This window comes from Amia ocellicauda, unplaced genomic scaffold, assembly GCF_036373705.1.
Source record: "Amia ocellicauda isolate fAmiCal2 unplaced genomic scaffold, fAmiCal2.hap1 HAP1_SCAFFOLD_82, whole genome shotgun sequence".
Lineage (NCBI taxonomy): Eukaryota > Metazoa > Chordata > Actinopteri > Amiiformes > Amiidae > Amia > Amia ocellicauda.
Genome location: NW_027103008.1, coordinates 121,228 through 129,980, shown reverse-complemented (window position 1 = coordinate 129,980; position 8,753 = coordinate 121,228). Strand labels below are relative to the sequence as shown.

Genomic DNA, 8,753 nt, shown 5'->3' with positions numbered 1-8,753 from the left:
ATGATACTGCAGAACACCTTCCCCAGGTTACTGCTCACACAGCTGCCCCAGTAGTTATTGGGGTCTAATTTGTCTCCACTTTTAAAAATCGGGGTGATCAATCCTTGATTCCCGACCTCAGGGAAACACCCGGCTCTCAGCACCAGGTTAAAGAGTTTGAGCAGAGCCTCCTGCAGCTGCGGGCTGCTGTGCTTCAGCATCTCAGGGCTGATGCTGTCGGGGCCGCTGGCTTTCCTGGGTTTGAGGATTTTGAGTTGATGTTTTAGTTCCTGTATTGTAAATGGGTTATCTAAGGGATTTTGGTTATTCTTAATGATTTCTTCCAATTTATTTAGGTTTTTTAATATTTTAACCTGTTCTGGCTTTGGATTGTTTTCAACATTTTGGTAAAATTTTTCAAAGTGTGTTTTCCAGATTTCTCCATTTTGAATTGGTATTTCATTTTTTGTTTTTGGGGTATTTATTCTGCCCATATAGTGGTCTTTTTTCTTACTGAGGAGTTGCTTGTAGTGCCGCAGGGCCTGGCAGTAGCTGAGGCGAGCCTCCTGGTTGTCGGGCTCTCTGTGTTTAGTGTTGGAGAGATGTCTCAGGTGTTTCCTAGAAGTTTCACACTCCTGGTCACACCACTGTTCTTTTTTTCTTTTAGACGATTTCATATTTTGGTTTTTAATTGTTTTAATGTTTGATTTTAAAGCCAGTCTCTCAAATATTTCATTCAGTGTTTTGGTGGCTGAGTTTATTCCGTTTTGGTTTATTTGATAGTGTGAGGATTGATATCTGTCTAACATGTTTTCAATCTCATCACTATTCAGGGCTCTTGTGTAGTTCTCTGTGCTGGGCTCTGACCATCTCTAACTGGGTGGCAGGGAGACCAGTTTTGTGGGAAGTTTGGCTCTGACTTGTGGCTGCGCTGATCTTTTTAGGTAAAGTGTTATTTGGCTGTGGTCTGATAGTGGAGATTGTTGTCTGACTATAAACGCATTGTTGGCTTGTGGGTCCAGGTCAGTTATGGCGTAGTCCACCACACTGCTGCCCAGAGCCGAGCAGTATGTGAATCTCCCCAGAGAGTACCCCCTGGTCCTGCCATTGATGATATATAGACCCAGGCTTTTACATAGGCGCACTACCTGCTTCCTGCTCTTGTTTACCACGCTGTCGTGGCTGTGTCAGTGTGGAGGTGTGTGTGTGGCACAGCGGGGAGTCTCCGAACAGGTGTGTGTTCCCCTCTGTATTGATGTAGTCCATCTCTCTGCCAGTCCTGGCATTGAGATCGCCACACAGCAGTACAGAGCCCAGGGTCTGGAAGTGGCAGATTTCGTTTTGAAGCTCATGAAAGCCTTCCTCATTATAGTAGGGGGAGTCTGCGGGTGGCATATAAATTGCACATAGGTATATATCTGTGTTATTTTGTAGGGTGTCTTTTCTGATTTTCATCCACAGGTGTGTGTCTCCTCTCTGTACTGGGCATAGGGCTGCTCGGAGCTCCTCCCTGTACCACACGATAATCCCCCACGAGGCCCTGCCACACCTGACTTTGGGTTTTTTATAGGAGGGCACAATCAGCTCCCTGTATCCATTGTATCCATCCAGTGTATAGACATATCTGCACAGCACCAAGTCTCTACAAGAATGAAAACATCTGAACTATTTACAGTGTTGATCAGTTCAGGGCCTGTGCTCTTCATTCCAAAAGTTGAGGAGTGTAAACCCTGCATATTCCAACTGCTTATTTTAAAGGACATGTTAATATATTTTATTATACTTGTCTCTTCTACATAAGAAAGTTTAATTTGTGGTCTACAACTGATATTATATTACTATTAATAATTATATATGGATATACATAATAATCACTCAAAGATTTTATCTTTGCATCAAAATATCAGAATAATTAAATCACATTTTTTCTTACTCTCCATCTCCACAACCATATATATGTGTGTTGAGGCTCAGTTAACTCAGCAGTGTGGTACAGATGACACTGAGGAGTTGCCTTATCTGGGCCAGCTGGGCAGCATCGGGCTTCCAGGCTCTGGAAGCCGCTGCTGCGTGGCTGTGTGGCTGTGCTGGTCCCCGGCTGTCCGCTCTGCTGTGCTGGATGGGCCCTCTGGGGATGGGGGGGTGGGGAATGGGGCCGTGGGGTCTCAGGGGCTGGGGCTGGGGTGGAGCCGGTGGCTGGGGATGTGGCCGGGGGCTGGGGGGTTTGCTCCTGGTCTCGAGGTGGGGGTGTGTGGGGTTTCGGCCCAGGGTTGTGTCCTTGAGGACCTTTGAGATGATCCTCACACCCGTCTTGTTGAGGTGGACGTGGTCATACAGGTGATGTGGCTGGATGTCTCAGTGGTGTGCCAGGTGGACGTTGGGGAGGAGGGCACATCTTCGGGACACTTCTGCGTTGATGGCCTGGATGATGTGCAGGGGCACGTCTGTGCGGGGCAGCAGTGTGGAGATGGAAATTTTGGCAGTTGGGAATTCCTCTGTGGCTTTCGTTGCTACCTGTCTCAGGGCTGAGGCCACATCGCCCCTGCGGGCACTCAGGTCGTTAGTGCCGGTGTGGATGAGGATGTGTTTGACTTGGCAAAGCCTCCTCTTGGAGAGCAGCTCCAGGGCTCTCTGTGCTGTGGAGCACCAAAGCTTTTTCACTTTTCGGCCAGGGAAGAGTCGCCTCTCAACCAGGAACTTCCCATTGGATTCGCTCAGAATGACCACCTCTGCGTTGACCTGCTACTCCGGGTTTGCGTCGGGAGTGGTGGGGGCAGCGGGTGTGTTTTGGGGGAGTGGCGTTTCAGGGGGTTGTGTATTAGTGGCAGGTCTGGTGATAGTGGGTGTGTCAGGAGTGGTGGGGAGTGTGGGTGGATCAGTGGGTGCGTCAGGGGTTGGAGGTGTTGTGGGGTCAGTGCAGTGCAGTCTCTGTGCTCCAGTGATGTGTAGCTCCTCTCTTAGCTCCTCCAGCTGGCTCTGCAGGCTCCTTAGCTGGCTGTGCTGGGGTGTCCTGGTCAGCTCCTCCCTCGCTCTGCGCAGCTCCGTCCTCAGGGTTTGGCTCTGCTCCTCCAGGTCTCTCACTGCTGCTCTCAGCTCATGGATCTCAGCCTTGTGCTGCATCTTTAGTCTGTGCATCTCATCCCGGAGCTGATCGCACAAGGAGGTCTGGGCCAGGGTGCTCAAGGTCTGCTCCCTGAACTCCGCAAACTCCAGCTCCAGCACTGATAGGCATTCCTTTAGTGTTTTAATGTTGCTGGAGAGTTTTGGGGAGACAGGGGGGCAGTCTGTGGGAGATGGGGCACTGTCTGGCTCCGTGTGGCTGGGGGCAGACTGCAGGGTGGCCGGCTCTGGCTCTTGTTTCTCTACCTCAGTCTGCTGCTTTGAGGTGTGGAAGCCGAGAGCTAATTGGTCCAGGCTGCTCTCGCTGCCCTGCACCATGATGGTCCCGTTGTGGTATACATTAAAAGTGAGCATCACACTGTCTGTGTCTTTCTCTACCAGCACTGAGATCTGCCTGCCTCTGCTAATGCCCCTCTTGTTGTTATTGGGGTATGTCTGGCACAGGGTTTTGTGAAAGGCGGTGTAGAACAGTAGATTGTTCTTGACCCTGTTTTCTCCTTTACCGGTGTAGTCTAGGATGAGGGTCTCAGGAGATGCTCTCATCACAGCTTGTTTGTAGTCCTTCTTAGCCTGTGCAGAGCGAATGTCTTCAGGGTATCGGATTTCAAAAGGCAGCTCTGCAGTCAGACTGCTGTTTGATAGATTTCTATCAGTCTCAGTGGCAGTTGGGCTCTCTCCTACTGTCACTCTATTCAAATCGGAGCTCTGCATTTTCATTGGCTGAGTCAACTACTGAGAATGCTTATTTATTTTATTAATACATATTTTTTTGTGTAATTATTTGTCTCTTACCTCCAATTCTTGTCTTCAGCTTTTCTTTTCTGACTTTTCTTCCTGAACTGTCTCTCTGCTTTCTTCTTTTTGTGTTTCTCTTAAAATTATTATTTTTTGAATACTTTTTCTTCTGAATTTCTATTCCATGTCTTCTGTGTATGTTTATAGTGCTATATATTCATTTGTAAATGACAAATTAAATCCGCTTATGTATAAAAACAAATGTTTTTTAGGAGCTCATTTTCCTCCCTCTCTCTCTCTCTCTCTCTCTCTCTCTCTCAATTAATTTCATTTGTATTGTCAAAGCAATTGGACATACATACACATACATACATATACACTCACCTAAAGGATTATTAGGAACACCTGTTCAATTTCTCATTAATGCAATTATCTAATCAACCAATCACATGGCAGTTGCTTCAATGCATTTAGGGGTGTGGTCCTGGTCAAGACAATCTCCTGAACTCCAAACTGAATGTCTGAATGGGAATGAAAGGTGATTTAAGCAATTTTGAGCGTGGCATGGTTGTTGGTGCCAGACGGGCCGGTCTGAGTATTTCACAATCTGCTCAGTTACTGGGATTTTCACGCACAACCATTTCTAGGGTTTACAAAGAATGGTGTGAAAAGGGAAAAACATCCAGTATGCGGCAGTCCTGTGGGCGAAAATGCCTTGTTGATGCTAGAGCTCAGAGGAGAATGGGCCGACTCGATTCAAGCTGATAGAAGAGCAACTTTGACTGAAATAACCACTCGCTACAACCGAGGTATGCAGCAAAGCATTTGTGATGCCACAACACGTACAACCTTGAGGCGGATGGGCTACAACAGCAGAAGACCCCACTGGGTACCACTCATCTCCACTACAAATAGGAAAAAGAGGTGAGACATTCAGATGGTAGAGTCAGAATTTGGCGTAAACAGAATGAGAACATGGATCCATCAAGTCTTGTTACCACTGTGCAGGCTGGTGGTGGTGGTGTAATGGTGTGGGGGATGTCTTCTTGGCACACTTTAGGCCCCTTAGTGCCAATTGGGCATCGTTTAAATGCTACGGCCTACCTGAGCATTGTTTCTGACCACGTCCATCCCTTTTTGACCACCATGTACCCATCCTCTGATGGCTACTTCCAGCAGGATAATGCACCATGTCACAAAGGTGGAATCATTTCAAATTGGTTTCTTGAACATGAAAATGAGTTCACTGTACTAAACTGGCCCCCACCGTCACCAGATCTCAACCCAATAGAGCATCTTTGGGATGTGGTGGAACGGGAGCTTCGTGCCCTGGATGTGCATCCCACAAATCTCCATCAACTGCAAGATGCTATCCTATCAATATGGGCCAACATTTCTAAAGAATGCTTTCAGCACCTTGTTGAATCAATGCCACGTAGAATTAAAGCAGTTCTGAAGGCGAAAGGGGGTAAAACACAGTATTAGTATGGTGTTCCTAATAATCCTTTAGGTGAGTTCATCGTAGCTCTTAATACTCTCTATCTGTCTGGAGGAGATTTAATTGAAGTATTGTACACGCACCCAGCTACTGTCAACACCCTTTCCTGCACTGATATTTTTTCCTCCATTATTCTATATATTTTTTTTTTTTTTTGCTGGAAATTCCGTCAATACCCGCCAGCCTTTAAGAGACATCATGCAGCCAGACATCTCGGCTTGCGGCCACACCGTCCTGAATGCGCCCGATCTCGTCAGATCTCGGAAGCTAAACGGGGCAGGGCCTGGTCAGTACTTGGATGGGAGACCTCCTAGAAATACCAGGTGCTACAAGCTTTTTACGTCTCCTGGGTAACTTCATCGTAGCTCTTAATACTCTCTTTCTGTCTCCAGGAGATATAATTGAAGAATTGTACACGTACCCGGCTACTTTCAACACCCTTTGCTGCATGATATTTTTCCATCCATTTTTCTTTTTTTTTTTTTTTTTTTTTGCTGGAAGTTCCGTCAATACCCGCCAACCTTTAAGAGACATCATGCAGCCAGGCCTCTTGGCTTGCGGCCACACCGTCCTGAATGCGCCCGATCTCGTCAGATCTCGGAAGCTAAACGGGGCAGGGCCTGGTCAGTAGTTGGATGGGAGACCTCCTAGTAATACCAGGTGCTGCAAGCCTTTTACGTCTCCTGGGTAACTTCATCGTAGCTCTTAATACTCTCTTTCTGTCTGGAGGAGATATAATTGAAGAATTGTACACGTACTAGGCTACTTTCAACACCCTTTGCTGCACTGATATTTTTCCCTCCATTTTTCTTTTTATTTTATTTTTTTGCTGGAAGTTCCGTCAATATCCGCCAGCCTTTAAGAGACATCATGCAGCCAGGCCTCTTGGCTTGTAGTCACACCGTCCTGAACGCGCCCGATCATATCAGATCTCGGAAGCTAAACGGGGCAGGGCCTGGTCAGTACTTGGATGGGAGACCTCCTAGAAATACCAGTTGCTGCAAGCTTTATACGTCTCCAGGGTAATTTCATCGTAGCTCTTAATACTCTCTTTCTGTCTCCAGGAGATATAATTGAAGAATTGTACACGTACCCGGCTACTTTCAACACCCTTTGCTGCACTGGTATATTTCCCTCTATTTTTTTTTTTTTTTTTGCTGGCATTTCCGTCAATACCCGCCAGCCTTTAAGAGACATCATGCAGCCAGGCATCTTGGCTTGCGGCCACACCATCCTGAACGCGGCCGATCTCGTCAGATCTCGGAAGCTAAACGGGGCAGGACCTGGTCAGTACATGAAAGTGAGACCTCCTGGAATTACCTAGTGCTGCAAGCTTTTACGTCTCCTGGGTAACTTTATCGTAGCTCTTAATACTCTCTTTCTGTCTGGAGAAGATATAATTGAAGAATTGTACACGTACCCGTCTACTTTCAACACCCTTTGCTGCACTGGTATTTTTCCCTCTATTTTTCTTTTTTTGTTTTGCTGGCAGTTCCGTCAATACCCGCCAGCCTTTAAGAGACATCATGCAGCCAGGCATCTCGGCTTGCGGCCACACCATCCTGAACGCGCCCGATCTCGTCAGATCTCGGAAGCTAAACGGGGCAGGACCTGGTCAGTACATGAATGTGAGACCTCCTGGAAATACCTTGTGCTGCAAGCTTTTACGTCTCCTGGGTAACTTTATCGTAGCTCTTAATACTCTCTATCTGTCTGGAGGAGATTTAATTGAAGTATTGTACACGCACCCAGCTACTGTCAACACCCTTTGCTGCACTGATATTTTTCCATCCATTTTTTTTTTTTTTTTTTTGCTGGAAGTTCCGTCAATACCCGCCAACCTTTAAGAGACATCATGCAGCCAGGCCTTTCGGCTTGTGGCCACACCGTCCTGAATGCGCCCGATCTCGTCAGATCTCGGAAGCTAAACGGGGCAGGGCCTGGTCAGTACTTGGATGGGAGACCTCCTAGAAATACCTGGTGCTGCCAGCTTTTTACGTCTCCTGGGAAACTTCATCGTAGCTCTTAATACTCTCTTTCTGTCTCCAGGAGATATAATTGAAGAATTGTACATGTACCCGGCTACTTTCAACACCCTGTCCTGCACTGATATTTTTCCCTCCATTTTTCTATTTATTTATTTTTTATTTTTTGCTGGAAGTTCCGTCAATACCCGCCAGCCTTTAAGAGACATCATGCAGCCCGGCCTCTTGGCTTGCGGCCACACCGTCCTGAACACGTCCGATCTCATCAGATCTCGGAAGCTAAACGGGGCAGGGCCTCGTCAGTACTTGGATGGGAGACCTCCTGGAAATACCTGGTGCTGCAAGCCTTTTACGTCTCCTGGGAAACTTCATCGTAGCTCTTAATACTCTCTATCTGTCTGGAGGAGATATAATTGAAGTATTGTACACGTACCCGGCTACTTTCAACAGCCTTTGCTGCACTGATATTTTTCCCTCCATTTTCCTTTTTTTTTTTTTTTTTTTTTTGCTGGAAGTTCCGTCAATACCGGCCAACCTTTAAGAGACATCATGCAGCCAGGCCTTTCGGCTTGTGGCCACACCGTCCTGAATGCGCCCGATCTCGTCAGATCTCGGAAGCTAAATGGGGCAGGACCTGGTCAGTACTTAAATGTGAGACCTCCTGGAAATACCAGGTGCTGCCAGCTTTTTACGTCTCCTGGGAAACTTCATCGTAGCTCTTAATACTCTCTTTCTGTCTCCAGGAGATATAATTGAAGAATTGTACACGTACCCGGCTACTTTCAACACCCTTTTCTGCACTGATATTTTTCCCTCCATTTTTCTTTTTTCTTCATTATTTTGCTGGAAGTTCCGTCAATATCCTCCAGCCTTTAAGAGACATCATGCAGCCAGGCCTCTTGGCATGCGGACACATTGTCCTGAATGCGCCCGATCTCATCAGATCTCGGAAGCTAAACGGGGCAGGGCCTGGTCAGTACTTGAATGTGAGAACTCGTGGAAATACCTGGTGCTGCAAGCTTTTTACGTCTCCTGGGTAACTTTATCATAGCTCTTCATTCTCTTTTTCTGTCTGGAGGAGATATAATTGAAGCATTGTACACGTACCCGGCTACTTTCAACACCCTTTGCAGCAGTGGTATTTTTCCCTCCATTTTTCTTTTTTCTTTTTTATTTTGCTGGAAGTTCCGTCAATACCCTCCAGCCTTTAAGAGACATCATGCAGCCAGGCCTCTTGGCATGCGGACACATTGTCCTGAACGCGCCCGAACTCATCAGATCTCGGAAGCTAAACGGGGCAGGACCTGGTCAGTACTTGAATGTGAGACCTCCTAGAAAAACCTGGTGCTGCAAGCTTTTTACTTCTCCTGGGTAACTTTATCGTAGCTCTTAATACTCTCTTTCAGTCTGGAGGAGATATAATTGAAGAATTGTAC

At 46.9% G+C, this 8,753-nt stretch overlaps 3 non-coding genes and 7 pseudogenes across 3 annotated transcripts; all 10 read left to right on the top strand.

The window, feature by feature from the left end:
* The first annotated feature begins 5,548 nt into the window (after positions 1-5,548).
* On the top strand, positions 5,549-5,667 carry LOC136744099 (5S ribosomal RNA). The gene has a single exon (XR_010815901.1). It is a non-coding gene; the product is annotated as a 5S ribosomal RNA (ribosomal RNA).
* Positions 5,668-5,885: 218 nt separating this feature from the next.
* On the top strand, positions 5,886-6,004 carry LOC136743837 (5S ribosomal RNA). The gene has a single exon (XR_010815854.1). It is a non-coding gene; the product is annotated as a 5S ribosomal RNA (ribosomal RNA).
* Positions 6,005-6,220: 216 nt separating this feature from the next.
* Positions 6,221-6,339, top strand: LOC136743919 (uncharacterized; annotated as a pseudogene).
* A 209-nt stretch (positions 6,340-6,548) lies between these two features.
* On the top strand, positions 6,549-6,667 carry LOC136744071 (uncharacterized; annotated as a pseudogene).
* Positions 6,668-6,876: 209 nt separating this feature from the next.
* Positions 6,877-6,995, top strand: LOC136743958 (uncharacterized; annotated as a pseudogene).
* Positions 6,996-7,205: 210 nt separating this feature from the next.
* On the top strand, positions 7,206-7,324 carry LOC136744105 (5S ribosomal RNA). Its single transcript, XR_010815907.1, has one exon. It is a non-coding gene; the product is annotated as a 5S ribosomal RNA (ribosomal RNA).
* A 221-nt stretch (positions 7,325-7,545) lies between these two features.
* On the top strand, positions 7,546-7,664 carry LOC136743846 (uncharacterized; annotated as a pseudogene).
* A 220-nt stretch (positions 7,665-7,884) lies between these two features.
* Positions 7,885-8,003, top strand: LOC136743950 (uncharacterized; annotated as a pseudogene).
* A 216-nt stretch (positions 8,004-8,219) lies between these two features.
* On the top strand, positions 8,220-8,338 carry LOC136743938 (uncharacterized; annotated as a pseudogene).
* A 216-nt stretch (positions 8,339-8,554) lies between these two features.
* On the top strand, positions 8,555-8,673 carry LOC136744049 (uncharacterized; annotated as a pseudogene).
* The last annotated feature ends 80 nt before the right edge of the window (positions 8,674-8,753 follow it).